General features: G+C 39.6%; 1 protein-coding gene across 2 annotated transcripts in view; it reads right to left on the bottom strand.

The window, feature by feature from the left end:
• sema4c (sema domain, immunoglobulin domain (Ig), transmembrane domain (TM) and short cytoplasmic domain, (semaphorin) 4C) overlaps positions 1–19,503 on the bottom strand; it is a 130,435-nt gene extending 110,932 nt beyond the window's left edge. For both annotated transcript variants that reach the window (XM_030143392.1, XM_030143393.1), the window contains exon 1: positions 18,908–19,503. The gene's annotated coding sequence lies outside the window, so the exon portion shown is untranslated. The remainder of the gene's footprint in view (positions 1–18,907) is intronic.
• Between the last annotated feature and the right edge of the window lie 1,709 nt (positions 19,504–21,212).

Raw genomic sequence — 21,212 nt, 5'->3', positions numbered from 1 at the left:
GTTATTCCAAACTCTCAGGAGCAGGGGGAATACACATACCAGAACCATTTACAGCTAATAAAACCATCAATGAATCAACACTATGTATCTACAGACTGTATCATTCACTGAATAAAGAATAAAGCTCATTATTTCCACACATCTGTATTATGGTATCATCAAGTTTTTTCTAAACTAAAACTCATAGCTATTCGGTCAAATTAACATTGTGTCTTATAATCGTCACATGCTGCATCTGCTGATAGTTTACATTATAGCTCTGTTAGCTTAGCTCTGTTTATAGTCAAAAAACAGCCGCAGTAAAACCACAAATCACCTCTTTTTTCTGTACAGTTTGTGTTGTCAGTAGCTGAACTTAAGATCTGTTTGGAATCCAACAAACAAAGTCAGAACTGCCACAGTTTAGTCTGAACCGTGAAACAACAAACGGCAACTTAGCAAAGATAATAACATCATATAATAACTTTATACCTTCATAAGACTCATAATCAAACTCACCCATGGAGAAGAAATGCTGCCATTTCAGCATAAAACTCCATTTTTTTCCATTTAGAGCTGTTATATAACAACAACAACAACAACAGTGCTTCTAGTTTTTACCCTTGGTCACATTGACCACAGGGTATTGTCATCAGTTGGTTGTCCGTCTGTCCGTTCGTCCGTCTCTATAAAACTTTGCCATGCACAGATAAGTCAGGCCACTGGGGGCAGCAGTGCGTCTGATAAGTCAGGCCAAGGGTTTTCAAGTGCGCGCACATTATGTTTATCACTTTGTCACATTCTTTGACTCTAACAGTTCTTTCTTATTGGTTTTCATTGGAGCCCGACTGCTGATTAATCAATATCGGTCAATTTGTAACCGATGTACTAACTTTTTTGCTGTCGCTCTGCTCCTGCATGTCTGTGCTGCCTGGAGAGTTAGAGGAATAGTAAAGTGTGTTCAGTTTCACTTTCACTTTGACAATCCCCACCCTGCCCCCCGTCTTACGAACTATTCACCCCCGTCTGTGCGCTTCCTGTATGCCTCACAATTTCATTCTGCAGGTGCACCTGGGTATTTATACTGTCTATTAACTGTCACTTACTTATTAAAGAATGATACCGCAAATAATTTTTATGTCACTACCAAATCCCATATCAGTCAGGCTCTAGTTCTCCTCCCATCTGGTCACTGTCTGACACTTTGGTCAAAGGCCCCATGGCATTAGTTTTCTTAACCAGAGTGGCTCACTACTCCCTCTAGTGGTCACATAAATCCCCTGAACCAGTGCGTATATATACAATTGATATCTGTACAATCCACTACATTTGGCATCTATAGCATAACTTCATAGCTCTTCATTCTAAACACTCTAATGATAAGGGTTTTTTTAATGAATATTTGTAAATATAAACAATCCATATAACCACTTAAACCACCTCTGATTATTCATCTCTCCAAACAGCATCTGCTTGTGCAGTCCCTCCTTGTAGATGAACACCGATGATCAACCCATCCCACATTCCCGTTGTTAGAATCATTAAGTCAATAAACTCACTCCAACTGCTGCTGCTGCACCACAGCACTACAGCAGACACACGCATAATGAAAAAAGGCACACAACAACGAAGTTTTCAGTACTTAACAACACCTTAGTTGCTCAGGTGTGTGAGAGATCATGCAAGGTGTTACAGTCCGGTGAAAACAAGATATAAATAAGTCATTTAATACTAATTGCATCCTGTATGCTCGTTTTTGAGCGTGCATGTATGTGTGGGAGGTGTGACACAGTAAGTACGACAGAACAAGGACATGTGAGAAAAGAGTGTGAGTGAATGTGTTGGAATGCTACAGCGCATGTGTTTGTTGATTTTGCAAAGCTCGCCCCCACACACACACTCTATCACAGACACACACACACATCATCCTCTCTTTCCAAAACCCCTGGTGCCTTTGTGAATCAGTCTCTTCAGTGTGTGTCTATGCACATGTACATCTTAATCGTTGAGCTTAGATATACCCGGCAGAGATTCTCCTAAATGTTGTAAATAAAGTCTAGCGGGGACTCGGTCTGTCATTTACTGTGGTCACACATAAAAAATAAAGACACCCGGGGTACACAGATATATATATAATTAATCAGACTATAGTCACAAAGCATTTAGGCAAACACACACCCTCATGTGTACAAAGTCGTATGAAACCACACGGGTGCAGAGGCAAATACACATTCACACATTCAAACACACAATGATAAGGACAAACACAGGTTACCACACACTCAGTCAGACACAGACACAAAGAAACAGCTCCACAGACTCGGAGAAACAAAGGCAAAGACACACACACAGACACAGACACAAAGAAAAGGAAACACACACATTGCGACAGACGGCATGGGCCCGGCAGCATGCAGCAGATCCACCAACAGCGCCGTGACAAACAAAGAGGCCCGACCAATAAGCAACACAATCCTCATAAACTATGAGCTCTGAGGCATTGCATTGTGATAGCAAACGTAGCTCTAGAGAACACGGTTTAAAGCGCTATAAAATATGAGCATTAAACAACAGAGAAGCTCGGTGGAACAAAGCAAAGTGCTCGTGCATCTGGAAAAGAAAGAAATCGCAAAAATACAAGCACAATGGAGCTCCCAGACTCTGAGAAGAAACACAGGTTGGAAGGCAAAGTGGATACGACAGCATCCCTATATGTACGACTTAACAGACGATTAACCAGAATTGGCTGTAGAGGAAAAGATCTATCCTCGTTTTACAGCCATATCCCAGCATCCCTACTGGTTACAATATGAAACAATAGCTTTTAGAGAAGTGTAACAGTTGGGAAATTATTTAGTGGAGTCAGTTTATATATAAAGCGCACTTAAAAACAAAAAAAAATGTTGACCAAAGTGCAGCCAGGAGACATCAGATATGCAGAGATAAAACACAGACATAAATAAGGGAGAATAAGTGAATTAATGAGAGTCTAGTCTAACTAGATAAAATCAAACACAGGCAGCAAAAGCACGAGGCAAATAAAAAAAAAAAAAGTAAGTACAAATAAAATCCAGAAAGCAGTCATGAAAACAATTTAAAGGCCAAAGAAAAAAAGGTAGGTGTTAAGAGTGGGTTGCATTTTAAAGAACCTAATTGTAGGTGGTGAACTGTTTTAATATTTAGGGCTGATGATTGAAAAAGCTCTTTTGCGTGAGATGGAGAGTGATGTCTGATCGGTGGGATGTAAGGGGTCTAGAGGTGGAATAAGGGGTTATGAGTTCAGGGTACTGTGACAGTCCATGCAGTGCTTAGTGTGCAAATAATGGACAGAAAAACAAGTGAAATCAATCTATCAGGACATGTGAAATGTTAAACACTGGCTTTATACATCACTGCCAATGTCCGTTTGCTCTCTTCAGCCTTTTTCCCATGATCCCTCACATGGGAAAAAAAATATTTTTATCCCCCAAAAGTCCAGTTAAAACACAAAGATTTAGTGTCAATTTAACTCCTTTTACAATAAATAACCACAAAGGCAGCAATACACACCATGCCACACCCCTTTGTGACTCCACTAAGCAACACACACACAAAGTTACCCACACAGACACACACTCTGCCGCTAACTTAATTTCAGAATCAATTAATTAGAAAGCACAGTGATCTCCCACAGGGAGCGAAAGACAAATTTGAGGAATTTAATCCTGGTACACAAATCTGAGCTGTTCAGCAGCAGAGATACGAATGGAATGGAATGGAATGGACGGAGGGATGGAGTATAGCCAATTAATTTGAAAACAGATAACTCGATTTATTTTAACACAATGGGAAAAATTCAACACAACTTTGCAAATTTGTCTCTCTTCTGTGCTTGGATTTTTGCTATCTATCAATCTGTCTGGCCATGTATCCATTTGTCTATTGTGCATGTATTCATGTGGTGGAAAGACTGGGAGAAAAAGCAGCATCAGCAGAGAAACTGAGCGAGACAAAACGACAGAGCGAGTCTCTTGTATGTGTGTGTGATGGTGGGTTCATCAGCATCCCTCTGTCTCCCCCTGATTGTCTCTTTCCATTAGTTTTCAGACCTTTTTTCAAAAGACGTGCTATTGATTTTTTGACGTGTAGAAGCAGAGGGAGGTTCAGAGTGTACTCCTATCTATGTGTGTGTGTGTGTGCATGTGTGTGTGTGTGTGCATGTGTGCGTGTGTGTGTGTGTGTGTGTGAACAATCACCATGGCTGGTCTAACCTCAGGCGAAAAAAACATAATAACGACTTTGCCTTACACCCCTCCCTGGTGCTCTTAAAAAAAGATTTTGCCTAATAGGTATGAAAAAAAAAAACACTGGGAGATAAACCGTTCCATATGCCACGAGTCTGAGAATGCGTGAAGCCAAGATTCATGTGTGAATGTGTACGCATACGGGAAACAATGTGTGAATGAGTCATTACAGGTAAGAAAGTGTGTGTGTTTAATAGTGTATCTCTGCCTGATAACATACACACTGTCCATACATGTCTATCCAATATTGCGCAGACACTGATACAAATATAATGAAAAAGGGGGAAAAAATGTCTTTCTTTACATGTGCTATGCATTCAGCCAATCAGACGAGGCCCTCAGATTAATTGTGTCAATTTCGAGGCGCCTGTGAGGTTAGTTTGTTTACTTATCGCAAGTCACATCATCTCTGAAATATTGCACAATGTTATCGCACGCTGCAGCTTCTCTTCATATCATGCAGACCTAATAGAGGAGTATCAGAGGCAGGAGAAAAGTCATTAGTCCTTTACTTATGTAAAAATACCAACACAACAACAGTCAATTCATCATGAATGTCACTGCCAGATTTATTCTGAAGTGCAGCTAAACTGGAGCAGCAGCCAGAGTTAGTCAAATAAACAGGGAATTTCCATTGTGTCATATGTCGGTCAACTGGGAACTAAAGCCATTCAAAATTCAGTTATATTTCTGAAAAAAACAAACAAAAAAAAACAACTACCATCCAAACCATCGTATCCCACAAGTCCATCACCACAGTATATTAAACATGACAGACTGAAGCTGCTGGAGTAGAGTGTGGATTTAGGAATCACCCTTAAAGGGGTTATATACAGTATTTCTATGTTTAAATATTCTAAAAAATAACCTGAAATTGCCATTAGAGTGTTTAGAACAGTGTTTTTCAACCTTGGGGTCAGGACCCTACGTGGGGTCACCTGGAATTCAAATGGGGTCACCTGAAATTTCTAGTAATTGATAAAAAAAAAAAAAAAAAATCACAATCCATAAAAGACATGACAAACTGAAGCTGAAACTGAAGCACTGTGGTACTGTTTATCTTTCAAATGTTCACTGTGGTCAGTTTCAGATGCTGCAGCTCTTTCATAATTCATAGTTTGAGTTCTTGTTTGTTCAGTATTAATTGTCAGCCTTGTAAATCCAAGCTGGACTGACTGTACATATCCTGACCAAGGAAAATAAAATTCTTTGTGCAGTAATCTACACCTGGCTTTCCTGCCTCCGTCCAGAATAATATACAGTATATAGACTAAATGTCTAATATTAATGTTTATTTGCAACATAGTATAGCAAACTACTACATGATTAAAAACAAATTACTTTTAGCTAAAAAAAAAAAAGTCTCTGTTTTGAATGTCTGGGGTTGCCAGAAATTTGTGATGTTAAAATGGGGTCACGAGCCAAAAAAGGTTGGAAACCACTGGTTTAGAATAAAGAGCTTTGAAGTTATGTCAAAGATACCAATGCACTGGATTGTACAGACATGACCTGAACATATTCACATCACTGGACACAGCTTTAAATGAACAGAATAGAGTTTGATGCTGAAATAGTAATGTTTTATCTACATGGGTAAGTTTGATTATGAGGCTTATGAAGGTATAAAGTTATTATCCCACCCCCCGAAGGGGAGGCAAGGAGTATTGTTTTTGGTTTGGTTTGTTTGTTTATTTGTTAACACTCTAGCAGCAAAACTGTTTCTTGAATTCATACCAGATTTGATTATATATTGCTAGTGACCCAGAATAGATCTGGTTACATTTTGGGAACAGTAGGTCAAAGTTCACATTTTTGATGAATTTTTTTAACATCTTTTTTTCCCTGTTTACTTATAATGGGCAAAATTTCACGTCTGTAGCAGCAAAAGTATTGGTTGAATTCATACCAAACTGGGTTTGTAGATTGCCAGTGACCCAAAATACATTTCATTACATTTTGGGAAAAATAGGTGACATCAGCACACACATAGACATGATGACATCAGCCGGATCGATGCCAAAATAAGCTACAATACAAGCGAGGGGCGGGGTTTGTTGTGCCTGGCACCACTTGTTATGTGATGTTATTATCTTTGCTAAGTTGTCGTTTGTTGATCCACGGTTCAGACTAAACTGTGACAGTTCTGACCTTGTTTCTTTGATTCCAAACAGATCTTTAGTTCAGTTACTGACAACACAAACTGCACAGAAAACAGGTGATCTATGGTTTTACTGTGGCTGTTTTCAGTCTAAAAACACAGCTAAGCTAACAGAGCTATAATGTAAACTATCAGCAGATGCAACACGTGAAGTTCATAAGACACAGTGTTATTATGACCGACTGGCTATGAGTTTTAGTTTGCAGAGGAAAACTTGATGATACCATAATAGGATGTAACAATATGAAAATTTCATATCACGGTTATTGTGACCAAAATGATCACGGTTATCATTATTATCACGGTATTATTGAAATTGTGCTCAAAACACATATATTTTGGAAAAAAAACAACAACAACAAATAAAATAATTGGCACAGTGCACTTTCTCTTGGTAGAAACATTCAAATATTAACCCTTAGGGGTCTGGGCCTATTTTGGCCGTTTTTCAGTACTTTTGATTTTGCCTTTATATACTATATAAACAAATGTTTACTATACCCATGTTTGGTATCTTTTTTTTTTTCAGCACAACTTCATCTATATCATCTGTCTATTATTTTTTCATTTTATCCTACTATATCAACATAAAAGGTCAGAAAACACAAAAAAATATACAATCCGATTTGAAAAATGTATAGAATTTATTGCATAAATAACACAAAGATGCTTAAGGAACCTTTTCAAACACTTTAAAAATGAATACTGGTTCCAAATATTAGGTATAAAAAAATTAAAATTGTAAAAAATTAAAACTATACTCAAATATTTGACATAAAAACATATCTTTATATAGGCGTTCTCTCTGAAAAAGTGCAGTAATCAAACACGGTTATCATGATAATTAGAATTAAAACGGTTGGCAATTTTACCACGGTTTATCGTTATACCGGTAATTGTTACATCCCTACTCCATAATACAGATGTAAATAATGAGTTTTATACTTTATTCAGTGAATGATACAGTCTGTGGATACATACAGGGTTTCTACAAGTTAAATTTAAGACTTTTTAAGACCCCTGTACATAGCATTGATCAGTTTTGGTTCTAAGTGTGTTCCGATACACGACTTCCCCGTGCAGTTGAGACTTTGGAATATCACTACCAAATATATTCCCATTAACCCAGATATAGCAACATAAAACATGAGACGGTCTGAAACGTGAATACTGTATGTGTGTTGCTACTGGCCGGTACTTTGTCCATGGAATCTAAATGCCACCACCAGGATGTATTCTCCAGCTGCTGCTCAGCAAGCGAACATTCAGAAAAACACAAAGGAGGGAAGGGAAATGTCATATTCACAACGACAAACCTTCACAAACTGTGAAAACCTCATATTCCATTCTGCTGAACTTGAATGCACCGCTGCCTGGCCCCGAAAAGATTTTCTCATCTATATTTTATAAATGTTCAAAACTTCCTGAACTAAGTAGATAATTTCAAAATGTGCCAGATTAAAGATAATGCAGCTTCGAGCACTTTAAAAACAGGCCAAGCACATTAAAGGTTGATGTTTTGGGGGCGCATACATTAAAAATGATCCTGAATTGAGATAAAACGATGAAAATAAGGCGAATTAGCAAAATATACCTGTGTAGTTGTAAACGCAGCAGAGTGGATCTTTTACACGGTTACATTTCTGTCATTTGTTCTTGATGCATGAACAATTCCGCAGCTGCTCACTGCGTTTCTACTTTTACCTCATTCACGTGAACTTATTTACTATCTTCCACCTGTATTCGCTCTTGAGTGGGAGCTCGTTCGGTGAGTGCGTGTGAGTACATGTGACTTCACACCGAGAGGTCTATTACAAAAATACCCAGGGAGCGCAGCGGAGAGGACAAAAGGGGCGAAGAGAATAAGAGTGGGTACAAGAAAGCGAAAGATGAAAAAGAGAGTGAGAAAAGAGGGTGAAAGCCAGGTTGGAAATTGATGGTGTAATTGTTGACTGCTGGTCGGCTCTTATCTTGGTTTCTCAGCGCTGTTGTCTGGGCACACTGGCTTCTTTCTCGCTCTCCAATCTGTGTCTCTCTTGAGATGTAGACCAAACCTGGCAACCCATATACCTCTGTCTTCTATATTTTTGTTTTTCTCCTCTTCCAGACCTTGTAGTCCTCTCCATCTCTTTCTTTCACCTCTCTTCCTCTTCTCTGTCATTTCATTGTGGCCTTATCCCACTGAGCATCTCACATCCTTCTCTCTGTGTTTTTTTCTTTTTTTTTTTTTTTTTTTACTTTTTCAACCCCTTTCTGCAGACAGTGGCGCATGCAGAGAAGCAGTGGACTGGAAAAGAGCAGCAGGGGAGGGGTGAGGGCAGACAGCCGGGGGTCAGAGGTGAGTCTGCAGCAGGATAAGGGCAGATGACGGGGCAAATGCAAACTGTCTGAGTCTATTTCACCTTTTCATTCAATCAGAATATACCCAGAAAATACAGAGATCAAGGCTGATCGTACTTTATACAAAGAATAAAAATAAACAAGGATAATAATAACCAAATGGAATTCAGTAAAGCAATAAAATCTTAAGAAAAACTGCATCAATTAAAGTAGAAAGACGATGAATCAACAAGAACAGCTAGAAGTAAAATGAGATTAAAATGTATAATTCCCAAAGGATGAAAAAAAAAAAATGAGTCAAGCTCTTCTTAAGAATTAATAACTTTTTTTATATTATACCAAGTTGCAGCGACTAAAACTCTTCCATCTCAGTAAAAACAGCCGACATCTGCAACTTATACTCCAATTTAACCACGTACGATAAGGGTATATGAATAAATACATTTTTAAAAAAGCAGCAGCAAAGTAACATCGGGGCGTAAAAGGTCCTCATAAATAAATTAAACCCAGTGTCTATTATATCTTACAGAGGGGGAGGGTTATTCTCAGCGTACAGTTCACCTCTTCAAGAAGACCCCCGCAGCCGGACCAAAGCTGAAGCTAATGAAGTACTAATAGCCAAATTGAGAAAGAACTGAACACCGTACCGAGCTACCGCCGATGCTTTGAGAGAATGTATGAAGGTAATTTACAAAGCAGAGCACAGTAGAACAGCTCTGAGGTTAGCGAAGCACACAGTGGAATGGATTATGCACAAATTTATAGTCGGCTAGTACCACAGTATGTAATATATGCATTGGAATAGGTTTGGCTTATTGAGTATTGTGGTCATTTGTTAAAGCAAGTTGTTCTCATCAATAAATAATCCAGTTGTACACGCATAGCAGTGCATTTGTGAAGTTAATAAAGCGCGGCCCCTCATATTAAAAGCGGTCCGCAAATATAATGCATTCTTCAATTATTTATGCTCAAATTCATCATCATTATTAAAGTAAAGATCAGCTGATATATAGGGGTGTGTATCAGCAAGAATCTGGAGATACGATCCAAATCGCAATACTAGGATCATGATACGATATATCACAATATATCATGATATTGTTAAAAAGGCAATTTTTTGTTTATTTCTTTTTTTTTAAATGATTATTTTCTGGAAATATGCACAAATACTAAACACATTTTTATTTGATCAGAACAGGATCTAATGCTATATCACAAAATGTTCCTGTGTTCAAACTGAAATGATGTTTAACAGACATTACAGTTTAAGATCCTGTTCAAATGTTCATATTCTATTAGTTCATAACTAACATCAGAACATTATTTTTGTGTAATTCCAACAAAGGAACTAACATTATTTAATAAAAGAGTGTTAAATAATAATAAATAAAATAAAAAAAACAAAAAAGAAAAACAAGTGAACCTCCACAATATCTGCATTTGAATAAATACCTAAAAATATTGATACAGTACTTTTAAATACCGATACAGTGTTGTGAAATTAAATATCACAATATATTGCAGAACCGATATTTTCTTACACCCCTACTGATATAAAGTGTTGATCCTTTTGTGGAATAATAACATATGCAAAGCTGATTTTTAGGAAATATATGCACACAGGTCTAAAAACTCCCATCATTTTCCATTATGAAGGATGGAGATAAGCTAGCTTTTATGCATGTGTGTCTAGCGTTACAGTGATATTCTGGTCCACAGTCCAAAAGAGCTAAAAAAAATGTCAGCTTGATCTCCCTTTTTGAATCCAGTATTGAAAGTGGTGTTCTTCCTATCTGCATGAACTCAGTACATCCTTGATGGGCAATATACAAAACAGACAAGGAGGTGGGAAGGTGGTATGATCAACAAAACAGAGCAGCAGGTTTAGGATATGTAGGCACAACATTCTACAGCCTGTACTGGCCTTTCATTGGAGGCAGAAAGGGTTATGTTTAACAAATCTTTTATGAAAAGCCACAGTACAGTGACAGGTTTCCTCGCTGCAGTCGACTCAGCAACTGCTGTGAATACTGTATCAGTTCTTCCCTCGATATGATGAAGACAAGGAGCAGTGACTCATGAGATCAGATCATGCTGGAGTCGTCATACTGGGATCCATGAGGTAAAATCTGATTAGTCAGTCAGGGGGCAAAGTACCTCGCTCCTCCTCTTCATCACGCTTTAAATCATTTCTACAAATCATGCTGGGTTTTTACTCAGACGTTTCCAATTAATGAAAAGAAATACGTTTCTACCATGGAGTCCTTTAAAACAGTATTTCACACTTTGTCTGCCATCGTCCTCACACTTGCCAAAAGTGCCCCATGGTACTAGAGAAAAGTATGTGCTCAGCAGTGAGAGCCAAACTAGTGTATCATTGATTTTTTTATATTAAAGAGTAACACTGACTTCCAAATAAGAGTGGTTTTCTATTAGGAAGTGCAACATTAAGTTAGCTTTGAGTTTCCAATTAGAGGTACAGCACTGGGTAAACATCTATATTTTCCTTCAGGAGGGGCTGACGACTAACTTTGATTTTCCTACTGGCCATGTTAACACTACACAAACACAGCAGGAAATACGTACGGGCAGCACTCAAGTTCCCACTAACTACAAAAACTAAGCTACTCCCACGTACTTATTCTGCAGATCTCAGAGTGCAGCCTCCTAGGGCCCTCCTGCCGCCGATAAGCCTGCATGGGCCCCTCTGTAGTGCCTATCCTGGAGTGAGGCCATTAGCCTGGCTGCAGCTCCTTCCTGGATAAGCTGAAGCTTACCAGCCTGAGAGCCGCAGGGCAACTTTTTATTGTCCTTTCAAAACTTTATGTGTGAGTGTGGGGTGATAGCACGGGAGGGGCAGTGTGACTGGGAAGGGTCTGCAGTACAGTGTGTGTGCTCAAGCTGCGCACTCCCGGCACTTCCTGCCCACTAACGGGCGATCCCACGGTAGGGAGGGTGAGCTCTATTGGACCAGAACAATGCCAAAAAAGGCTGTCATAAAAACAAACTACCATGCTCTGGTTAGCATTGGGAAGAGGAGTTAAGGAGCCGAGTCTGGACCCCCCCCATACACACACACACACACACACACACACACACACACACATACACACACACACACACACACACACACACACACACATACGCACACACACAGTTCAAGAGCCAGCATTTCAGTGTTATCTGTTGCTGGTAAGATATACACATATTTGCATATACTATCCAAAACACAATGCATGCAGACAACATAGAAGCAGGAGCTGAATATGCATGGGGATACACTTTATGCAAAGTCAACACACACACAAACACCATCATTTTGCCAATGACTTTAAACAATAGGACCCTCTGCATTCACAGTGGGCCCGAACAGCTTTGACGTGTCACCAAAACCAGAATAAGAGAAACAGAACAATTTCGTGGTCCTCTGTACACAAAACGCAGTGTGGATAACTGAGCCAGAAAACATCTGCTGAGTCGGAACAAACAAAACAGCATCCAGCTGACATACAGGCGCGATGGGGGCCTCAGAGAACATACTAAATACCTTACACTGTGCCCCCGAAACACAGTTGGCACGCTGTCAAGGTTTTTGGCCGAGCATACGATCTGTCCCCAATCCATTTTTACAATTTCAAGCACAGCTGGACAGAAAGGCCCAGGAAACAGGATGAAAAAGGGAAAAAAAGGAGTCCAGCTGCTATTTGGGGAGGAAATTACAGTATCAAAAACGATGAACATGTCTCTCCATCTATCTGCTTCTGCTTCGGAAAGATGATTGAAGAAATAGATTACAGGGCAGAAACACTGCGTACTGTTGTAGTTAGCTATATTTATTTTAAAAATTTTAACGGTGAGCTGGAAATGCAATTTCTTGCTTTATGTCAAGAAATTCTCACCATCCTTGTATGTCTGTTAGCTTAGCATGACAAAGAGACTGAAAACAGGGGTAAATCTGTAGCCTGGCTCTTTCACAATGTTGCAAACCCGGCAGATCATTAGCAAAACAAACTTTATTCTTGTTATCGCCACCTTGAGAAACTAGATCCATTTCTCTGTTCTTGCAGAGTATGTACAGGCCTTTAGGGAGAGGAGTTATAGAAAACAATTATAGGCTCCACTGTTACAGACATTTGGATGTGGAAATTGGTTTTACGGTACCGTGACATCAGACTTAACCAGATTAAACTAACCGACAATTTATTTAATAATCAATAATCAATTTGAGGTTGTTTTTTTTTTAGTAAAATGAAAAGATTCTCTGATTCCAGCTCCTCTAATGAGAATATTTTTTTGGTTTCTTTCCCCCTCTGTCATACTGACCAAAGTAGAGGAGATGACAACATCTTGTCAACAACTTTTGCACCATTTTCTGACATTTAACAAATAAATGAATTAAATGAGAATAGAACCAACAGATAATGTTATGATTATCTCTGGAATCCCATGATATTAAACTGAGACTGATTTTAATTTGGCATATGATCTACTTTTTGTGCAGATTGTGTTATTAAAGAATAAGCACACTTTCAAAACTTTCCTATTCGGCTAATGTTTGTTGTAAAAGGCCTGTGATTGCAGTATTTGACAGATTTTGCCCTAGCAATACTGTCGCTAATACAGGTTACAAGGCTAGCGTTTATTTCAATCAATTTACAACAATACTTGTGTTTGTACTAGAATTATTACTTTCTGTCTGTATTTATTTGCACAGTTTGTGTAACGTGTTATTTTGCCATCACTGAATAAATAATGATGTAATGAAATAAGTCACTGAGCTGCAGTGTCTGAGTCTGATTTACATAGATGCTACAGAGCACTGCTACAGTGAAAATGATCAAGATATTGTCAAAACACTGTAATAAATTCAGACTTTCTTGTCAGATACAACAAATAAAAGCCATCTCACACAGCTGAAACCAACACAAACAGAGACAGCAGAAGAAAACTAGTTTTAAGGAGTGAGAAAATTGGGATTCATCTCGTGGATCATGATTTTACCTCACATGACCATCACATGATCTTTTGACTAGATCAAGCTGGTTGTGAATGAAATGAAAGTTATCACTAGTTGCAGCCTTTGCAGTAATTAATTATTTCAAAACAATTAATCAATGTAGAATAAAAATGACAAAGCAGACCCACAATTTTAAGATAAGCACTGTATGATGATGTTATTATCTTACTGGCCAATAGGCTCTAAGCTATTGTTGTCATGCGGCCTCCGGCGACAGCGTCTGTTGTCTGTTACAAAAATTTCAATCGTCTTCTTCTCCGAAACTACAATTCCAATTGACTTTAAACTTGGTAATAAACTTCTTTATGATGATGTCAACAAAAGTTAGTGAAATTATTTGGATCTGGCTCTGATTCTGGATTTGGTGCAACTTTGAAAAATTTCTCCATTATAACAGATAGGAAGTGCCGGTAAGCTACAGGGCCACTGGTCCTATTTTAATAACTTTGTTTTCACCAAGAACTCCTACGTCTTGCTCGAGCTACCAAGTCTAACCTCTCTAGCTCTATATGGCTCTTCTACATTGCCGACTTGATGAAAACCGAGCTATTGATAGACAGTCCTATACAGAGAGCAGAGCTATATGGAGAAGGGTCAGACACTGAGACTGAGAGAGAGTGTGAAGCTGGCGGGCAGCAGATGGCCAATAGTGGTCATCTGGTAACAAACAAGCAGGTCAGGACTCCTCTACCTCTATTCTACTGCTCATAAATAATGCAGGAGGCTGGAGCCACCCAGGGCAGCTCCTTCAAAAAGCCTTAGTACCTCTGTGAGTGTGTCACGTAAAGGTAGAGAAAGATTTGGTGGAACCCTCTAGTTGCTCCACAATCAGGCCTCCAGGACCATCACTGTGCACCATATTGGATTTTCCACCAGCTGGTGGAAAAAGTTTCCTGGAAAACAGTTCTCCCGCCTCAGGGCTTTTTTTCTTTTTTTTTTTTTTTTACAACACAGTGTCTCAAGGGGGGTGGGGTGAGACAAATATTTATTACTGTAATGTGTAATGTGTGAGTACTGTAATTTGGCGCTAATGTTACTGACTCACAATAACTCCTATAAATCTTCATTTAGTTTGACTGAATTGATTGGAATGGATCTATAATGGTTGCTCCAGGGGCATTCTGGGTGCTGGCACTACTACCCGAGTGCCCAAAAGGATTATACTACTTTCCTGTACCCCAGCATAGTTTTCATTCACAATAGGGTGAATATCCACTTGTCTGTTCAATTAAAGCTGAGCTCTATAAGTGGTAAGTGCTTACACTTTGGCAATGCAAAAATGACCTCATTATGCTACTTGAATTGAGCCGAAACGAGTGAGAGAGGAGGGGTGTAAAAATATGCGTGCGTAAGTGGGTGAGGGAGATAGAGGAAGAGTGAGAGAGAGCTCAAAGGGAGGGCTAAGTTGCAGAAGAGCAAAAGCTTCTCGTCTCGGAACAACTGCAATCACAGCCGCTGCCAAAAGCCTCTGGATCTATCCTCGACGCCTGACGGAAACTTGTCAACGGGCCTCAAAGCCACTGAGAAGAGGCTGGAGGTTGGGCAGTTGTTGTGGTGGATACAGATGTGTGTCAGAATCTTCCATAGCCTTTTAACATCAATATATTAAAGCCAAGTCGACTTTGTCAGAGTTTTTACAGTTGTCGGGTCAGGTTTCTATGCAGAAGAACTCAACACACTATGAAAGAAGAAAATGAGTATATACAGATAAAATTGCAGTTGGAACCTTTTCATGCCACAGAATACAAGGTTGGTAGAACAACATTACGACCTCAACCTTAACATCTTTAACTTAATGACAAAAGTCAAAGAAATTAAAAAAAAAAAATCACCAAAAAGCGGCTGTGAGAAAAAACATCACAGAGGGATTTTTTTCTCATTTTCAAAGAGTCAAATCCAATCTATCACCATGAATGTGGCAGTAATGTTTGCATGTGGGAGACTAACTGTGACTTTGCAGTGTCACTGTCACTTTAGTCAACAGCTGTGCACATAAGGCAAAACTCAGCACACACACAAACACTTCAGCATGTCTTAGAAGCAAATACAGACTTTTCTAGTCAGCTTTAATCAATAGTAATACATGCATGCATACAGTAAGTGCTCACAGAGCATCAACCAGATGGTTTATATCACTTTGACCCTGTGCCCAACCAAAGCCCATTTGCCATGATGTTCTTGTAAACAAGCCTCTTCCCTTCCTTCTTCTCTAAACATCAGCCTGTCCATCGGAGCCCTGCCTCCTGCTGTTCCCCTCAAGCACACACATACGAGAACACACACACACACACACAACCCATCTGCTTCTGCTCTCCAGACCCTGCATCTGGCCTGCCATGAACCATATCTCTGCTCAACACAAACACACCGTGAAGCACCAAGAAATGAATTGGGGTGATTCTCTTTATGCAACGTAGAGGGTAAGGCTGGAACACTCTTGAGCTCAGCAGGAAATACAGCTCACAGACCAGTCTGAAGCAGCAAAAACAAAAGCTAATCTGCCTTTGAAAGAGATATTTAAAGAAGAACAGAAAGGCTGATAGAGTAGGAATTAAATTGTTGCTTGGATGAAAGGGCTGCTGTTTTGAAAAATGCTTCTTCCACAAATCCTGTGGGAAGCTGGCACATCAACTGTTGCTCTGTAAAGGATGTGAAAAATGCCTCTCCCACCATCTAAAATACATTACAGGGAGTGAATTCAGATCCACAGACCAAAGCAGCATGAACACCAACTGAACAGTCCATGTGTGTGTTCCTGTATGAGTTACATAATCTGAAATCATCCCGTTATCACGGGAGTTTACTGTGCATTCAGCTGCATGCCCTGTGGGCTACAGTATCTGTTGCATTGACGTGATGCATGTGACACACAGTTGACAATTAAACACACAAACACACAGCAGACAGGAGGCATCTGGCGCAGTGACGATACAATGGCTGTGATGCAATGTTTGATGTCAAAACACAGTGTTTGTCACATGTGCACAAACGTACACTGATACACAGCAGAATGGACAATCCAACGAACACGTGAACGTCACACTGACCAAAGCTTATATCGATGTAAGGAAACATGCACGCACGTGGAGAATAAAGTTTATATAAGTCAACGGCCAGCTGTGTACAACATGTATACATTAGGCATGTGTTTTGTTCTTTGTTTGCATGGCTGTGTGCTGTTTAATTGTGTGAATGTGAGCAATATGTGGGGTGTGTGAGGAAGATGGGAAGGAGGCTGGCCATCAGGATGTGGAGTCTATTGTCTGTCCGACAATGAAGAGATCGAGTCGGCAGGAGTCCTGTGGCTCCGTCAATGGAGGCATTAACATCTGGGGCCAGAGGGCTGCAGTGTTTCTGGAAGTGTGTGAATGTGTGTGAATGTGTGTGCACATCTGTGGTCCTGGATAAAACTGGGTGTTAAGGGCCGTCTTCAGACTAGCACTAATACAGATACCAGGAGGTTTTCAACAATCAAATGTATTTTTTGCCATTAAAGAGTCATCCTTGTAACCGGTTACCACCTAATATAATCTTTGTATTTATATGAAGGATTACGTCTGTTTTTGAAGGTCTAAGAAGTTGATTTAGCAAATTAAAAGGTGAGTAAAGTGAATTTCAGAAGGATTATCCTCTGCTACATCCTCCTGACTCCTTCTAATACACTGCAAATGTCATTGTGTGGCTCTGTGCTCACACTGAAGTCTGCTGGTATATTACTTTCATTAATCACTGCAAATGACACGGTGACACAAACACGCAGGGACATACACCTACCTGCTCACTAACGTTATGAAAAAGAAATCATGTGACAAACTATATGAGAATATTCAACAAATATCAGAGCGGAAAGCCGGTCCTCAGGCACAATAACGTTGGTGTCATCCTGTCGTCTTCCTCCCTCCCACATGGCAATAACATGACTCCACTAACTTCTCCTATAACCTTTATTTTTTAGGGCCTGTTTGCTGCTTACTCCCCTCTGAACTGTCTGATAGTTAACTGGCAGTGGCACCATTCAGCTTGTAAAAAAAAAAAAAAAAAAAAAAAAAGGAAGGGGAAAAAAAAGCAGGCTTACCCCCCTCAGCTGCTCCCAAACCACTTTTTTGTCTTTTTTAAATATACACAACCCTTGTTTGCTGTCCAGTGCAGACGCCTGTCCCCCTCCTCAGTAATTACAATAATCACTCAACTGAAGCTAATACTTACTTCATTATACCAAAAAAAAAAAAAAAAAAAAAGAAAGTCAGGAGTGGAAGAGGGAAAAAGCACTCCAAAATAATATCTCAAGTCAGTGGATTATTGTCACAGTTCTCCATGAGAGCTTAATATTGAAGTGTCAGAAATGAAGGCGGCAACTGAAAAAAAAGTCCTAGCTTTTTAGGTAGTGGAAGTGGATGAGTGGCATTATAAACGGCACGAGTCTGGGAGTTTGTGTGGAAAATATACTATAAAAATGTCATATGCATGCAGTAAAATGGGAGAATATTTTCTAACATTTATTTTTAACTGCAAAGTCTGTTCAGCACAATAAAAAAAAAGTAAAAGAAGAATACAACTGGAGTGTCAAATACACTAGAGTGGCTTTTCTAAAAGTTCACTGCAGAGGACCAGACACCTGCAGAGACCCAGACCTTATAGGCAGTGGCATTAATAAGACATGTTATTCAGGCGTGGATCCATGCACCAGGAAGGGTGACAGTCAACCGGTGTAGTAAGTGAACAGGAAACGCAGTGATTTTTGGAGCAGAATTCAGTCCAACACACACACACTCTGGAGTTGATCCTCTTCCAACTGCCCCTGACCGCAGTGCGCTGTGTTTACACCGCGTGGAATGGGGATAAAGTTGCATCACACTGAACCCCAAACGCACAAAACACAACAGCAGAAAAAAAGAAGAATCTGTTAAATGGACGCGATTACGCACGGATTCCATATATGTTAAAGAAAGAAGGGGGGTGAAGGTGTATGTGTGTATGTGTGTGTGTGTGTGTGTGTGGGGGGGGGGGTTCGTGGCAACAGTTGGAGAAATCCGGAGCTTGGATCAGGATGTTTTGTATCCTTTGGTTGTGCTGATACTTTGAACGCAGCTCTGCAACCTCCATTATGATAAATTAGGGCTCCAAACTTACCTTGTTTTTACGCAGATGGTGCTGATGATTCCAGCCGACGCGTCCTGCGCTTTCTTCGGCTCCCTCCGACGACAGACCCAGTATCCTTCTCCTGCTCCCCTCCTCTTCTCCGTTATCTCTGGTTTGCCTTTTTAAATTCAATCGGAGTTATAAATTATTCCACATGAAGTCGTCCTGTTTTCCCTCTCTTCTCCTTGTATTTTTTTTTTTTTTTTCTAATTTTTTGGAGATGTTTGGACTATAAGGCGAACCGAGCCATATGATCCTGTCATTCAGTTACTACATAGAGGGACTGGCTCTCCGCGCAACTCCCTCCCAAGGCTTTGTAACACGAAACCAGAGGAGGAGGAGGAGGAGGAAGAAAAAAAAAAGAGAGAGAGAGAGAGGGAGAGAGAAGAAAGCGTGAATTTAATCCACTATCTGGGACGCGCTGGATGGATGTATCCGCCTTTGAGTGTCTCTGCGCACAAGTTTCAGCAGTCCGTCCCCAACAGACATATCGGAGTGGTCGTGGTGCTGCGTCTCCGGTGCCAATCTCTCTCTCTCTTTCTTCCACTAGAAATGATGCGTGTGTTTAAAGAGCGAGTGTGTGCGTGCGTGGTGCGTGGCGCTGCAGCGTGTGTGCGCCCCCAGCCTACTTCTGCAGTACGCATCACAGCAGGGACTTGGTTTAAAAAAAAAAAAAAAAAAAAAAAAAAACAGAAAGGCACAAAAACCAGGTCTCCGCCCATTAGCCTTTCCGAACAAGGGCCCCCACACAGACCAGGGGCCCCCCAGCACCAGCAGCCATTACACCGCATGATTAAGACGCGTTCATTGTGTGCAAAGTGACAGCCTGTTTGGGCCAAAGTGCTTCCCAACCTGGGGTCTGACCCGAGGGTCTTTAAGAGGGGACCCACAGCCAAGTGAGCATATAGCTGAAGAGCAGGGTGCCGCCCCCGTTAACCCATAAAGACCCACAGCTACTTTTTACTCTCCATTTTACCTTTCTTAAGTGAGTTATCTCAATTTATTCTAATATTATACTCTGTGTTTTGCATTTCTTCCATAAAAATCAGGTATTTGCCCATATTTAATGTACTGATCATGTAGATGTTCATAAAATATAAGATTGAAGTTAATTATCATAATATCAGAAACAGAGAAAAAGAAGAAAACATGACCAGTTCAACAAAATTTATCATTAACTGAACATAAACCCAGACCCAGGAAAGTGAAAGTTTTAGCTTTTTTTTTTTTTTTTTTTTTTTTCCCTTTATTAAACAATTGTCTGGATTGGAAACTGCATCACGCAACCGTTTTGTTTTTTTTTTCAGATACATTTTTTTTTAAATAATTTGTATTTATTTATTTAGTAATGGAGTGTCCTTTGCAAAGGACAGCATTTTTCAAGTAAAACTGTTCAACTTTTGTCCCCTACAGAGGACAAAAATGCATTGTTGGGTCTCAGGAAGATATCAGAAACAGAGAACAAAGAAGAAAACGTGACTAGTTAAAAAAAATATATATATATCATTAACTGAACATAAACCCAGTGTCTCCATCCACTGTCATTGATCAAACGCCATGGAAAACAGTTAAGTCAGAGACACATGCTCATGTGTGACATGTAATAAAGAATGCACCCATATAATACACTACCATGACCTCATATGCTTTCTTATTTGAACAAATGAATACACAGGGCTACTTTTGTGGCAGATCCCAAATGAATTTTTCTCCAAATTTAACCTTTCTTAAGTGATTTATCACCATTTATTCTAATATTATCCTCTGTTTTGCATTTCTTCCATAAAAATCAGGTATTTTCCCATATTTAATTGACTGATCATGTAGATGTTCATAAAATCTCAGATTGAAGTTAATTGTCATAATATCAGAAACAAGAGAAAAAGAAGAAAACGGGACAGTTTCAACAAAATTTATCATTAACTGAACATAAACCCAGAGTGTCCATGCACTGTCACTGATCCAACTCTATGGGTTTTACTGGTGAATCAATGTTGTAGAAGATGACAGTGTTTCCACATTCACTACGGAGCCTCGGAACATCCAAATGGGTCATATCTGATGACCATGAAAACATGACAAACTGTATTTTACACCAATTATTTGCATGTATTGATAGGATTAATGGATCAGGAGTTATTAAACATTTTATATTGGTAGATGATTTTGGTTGACAGTGGTTGTTTGGGTTTTTATTAGTGGAAAAAAAAAAAGGAAAAGCTCTGTTGAAGTCATTTCCTTCCTGATGTGCCAGTGAGCAAGGCACCAGCTTTGTTCCCTTGTCTCTTGATCTTTC

This window comes from Sphaeramia orbicularis, chromosome 9, assembly GCF_902148855.1.
Source record: "Sphaeramia orbicularis chromosome 9, fSphaOr1.1, whole genome shotgun sequence".
In the NCBI taxonomy this organism is placed as follows: domain Eukaryota; kingdom Metazoa; phylum Chordata; class Actinopteri; order Kurtiformes; family Apogonidae; genus Sphaeramia; species Sphaeramia orbicularis.
Note: the sequence above shows the minus strand (reverse complement) of the source record. Positions and strands in the feature narration are given on the sequence as shown.